The 2970-nt window shown below is 39.4% G+C and overlaps 1 pseudogene; it reads left to right on the top strand.

Moving 5' to 3' along the window:
* Positions 1 to 2970, top strand: part of LOC103352983 (uncharacterized) — a 26242-nt pseudogene that overhangs the window by 3325 nt on the left and 19947 nt on the right.

Here is a 2970-nt window from a genome sequence, read left to right as displayed (position 1 = left end):
CTGCCCAGTGTGCTCGGATGAAGTCCATCAGGTCTATAAAATTGAGGGCGGTTCCAGAAGACAGTCTAAATAAACAATAAAATATTTAACGCAAGCAAAGCCACAATGAAGAATTAAAAGAAAACAATAAAATAGGAGTAAAAACTGTGAAACCTACAAGACAGTGATAAAAAAAAAAAAAAAAACCTCCACTTATATTTGTATCTATATGTGTGTGTGTGATATAAAATCTAAATACAATTTGATGTAAGAAAATGCAGTTTGAAAAGTATTTGGAGGTAAATGTTAGGTTATAGGTTATATTTAAATGACATGTGAAAACATCATTGTCACTGGGTTCAATTATTTGTTTAAATTTAAATAATTGATACACAATAGTTTATGTTTTGTGCTTTTATGATTTAACTGAAGTATTTGGTAATAAATATTTAATGTGTTAAATATTCTGTAATCACTGAACTAACAAATGTGTTTTCTGTGAAGATAAATATGTCTGTTGGTAGAATATATATAATATATACTGTATATATATATAAATTCTTAAAATGAAAGAAAATTGTCATATGAAGGTAAATTTTATTATCACATTATATTGTGTCAATGTCAATTTTTGTTTAAAACATAACAGATGCCTTGAGCTGCTGACTGTGTTTGACGTCAAGTTGAATACAGCGTCTGTAGTGAACTTTGTGCTTCATTGATGAGCAGTTTATTGATCAGATTCCATGTAGTTTCCAGGCTCAGACTTCATGCAGTTCACTACTGGAAGCTGCTGTTGACTGTGTGAATGTGTGTCTGTGTTGCTTGCTGCTGTTGTGCACCTCCAGATGAGCAAATCGTGAAGCCCGTGGTGAGTGTGTACCCAGCAGCATCCAGAGCCCACCTGGAGAGTAAGAGCTTCCTGCTGTCTCTGGCCTCCGCCATGTTTCCTCCTCTGGTCCGTTTCTCCTTGAAAAGACAGAAGGAGGATGGCCGGCTGGAGGAGCTGCCCTTTGCTGAGAGAGAGCTGCTGGAGCTCAGAGAGACGGGACGCGGCGTTGCCATCTTGCTGATCGATCAGCAACAGGACAGCACATATAAATACAGCTGCTACGTCCAGCACGAGGGGGGACCTCCACTGGTCCAGTGGAGGCCCAGACACAACAAGGTGATGGAGGCTTGCTGACTGTGTTCACCACTGATTCAGCTTCATGAGGAGATGCTGTCAAAGAGGAATGACATTTCTCACTGCAGCTCCAAACATTTCCCTCCTTTTCTGTTTCAGATCTTCCAGCTCCACCAGCCTCCTGTCCTCCAGAGAGAGAGCCAGCAGCCTCGCCAGCTCTGCGGCAAGCTGACTGTAAGACCAGCTGCTGCCTCTCTGCTTGGACAGATGCAATGTTCTGCTGCACTCAGAGCTGCACATCAGTCTGTTCACTTTCTCTGCATCATTCAAGGATTCACAATAAACTATCTGTGGACATGTGGACTTTACAATCATTCTTGATCTGAGAATAATGACCTATTTGTCTGTCTGTCTGTCACTGTCCTTCCAGTCTCAGGTGAAGTTGCTCTGCCTGCTGTCCACAGTGCTGATAGTTGAAGAGTCTGGTGTTCTGCTGTGGACTCTCTCTGCTGATGATCCTCAGACACAAGGAACCGTCCACCAACTGCACACATGCTGACTGATTGTTTGCTGCTGGCCTTTTCTCACCATCACATCTCATCAATACATCTCATTGATTTGATCAGTGAATGTCAGCTGTGACTTGTTATGGTTGGTTGTAACGTGGAGATGATTTTGATGATGTGAATCGATTTTTCCAAATCTTTTCAATTGTGACGTCAATATTACACAAAATTCACGAATCATTCACTGCCTTGTAGATATTCTGGCATTTTTCTTCTCGTTTGTTTGTTGTTTTTTTGTTTGTTTTTATTTTCATGCAAATATTCTTAAATTTGTGGTCTTCGTATCCTTGTGTTCTTCTGTTTTTCTTTTTTATGTTGTATATACAAGTGTATCTACCTCATCTCTCGAATTTATAGTTGCATTTTCTTGGTATTCTAATTCTATAATTATTTCTATTGTACTCTATTCTATTGTATCCTATTCTAAATCGTCACACTGTTGTAGAACCTTCACATTTATCCAGTGCAATATTTTTAATAAACTAAACAATAATATTGTTGCTTTTCTCTGGGTGTCTAAGCATGAATGTATAGTGTGCATATAAAATGAATCTGACTATGGTTTGGAGTTACTAATTCTACATATACAGATTTTAGCACACAGCTAAACAGGGAGATGAGCTCAGCCATTTGAAGGAACGTGAATATAGAAGTTTTCTATATCATAAACAGATGCTGAAGAACGCCCAGGTTCAGCTCTGTGTCCTCTGATCATTCATTTTGTGCATTAATCATCTTTTGTAACTGTGTCAGTGTGGATGTAAAACTCTACGCTGACAACACTGTTGTTTACACACATAAACAACCAGTAGAGTGGAAACTGTACTGTCCATCTTTAATCACAAAAATCTGCAAATGCTTAAAAATGTGAGCAGGACATGAGCTTCAAGTGGTGATTAGACTCAGTTTAACTCTCTGTAGGTGGAGGTCTGAGTGGAAACAAAGCTGACAGAAACAAAAAAGAATACAATCCACAGAGAAGGAGGCAGCTGATGAGTGTTTACAGCAGCAGATATGAATCTGTTCTCAGTGTTTTCAGACTTTTGACAGTCAATCAAAGTTCTTTTCCTCTGTGGGTTTCTGCTCTGTGGCACCATCAGCTGTGGCTTTTCACTTTAATAACACAGTGAGAGCTACAACCATCAATTGTGCTGAAAGAATCCAGGAAGCATCTGTGCCCTTTATCTGTGTGAGAAACAGGTCAAATCCTGAACTCGACGCTCATAAATTCCCTCCGTGGGAATAAATTATGAGGAAGCTGCTGTAGACAATTAGTTCGTAACCACCAACTCTCTCTCT

Source organism: Stegastes partitus, unplaced genomic scaffold (genome assembly GCF_000690725.1).
Source record: "Stegastes partitus isolate 25-593 unplaced genomic scaffold, Stegastes_partitus-1.0.2 Scaffold57, whole genome shotgun sequence".
In the NCBI taxonomy this organism is placed as follows: Eukaryota; Metazoa; Chordata; class Actinopteri; family Pomacentridae; genus Stegastes; species Stegastes partitus.
Note: the sequence above shows the minus strand (reverse complement) of the source record. Positions and strands in the feature narration are given on the sequence as shown.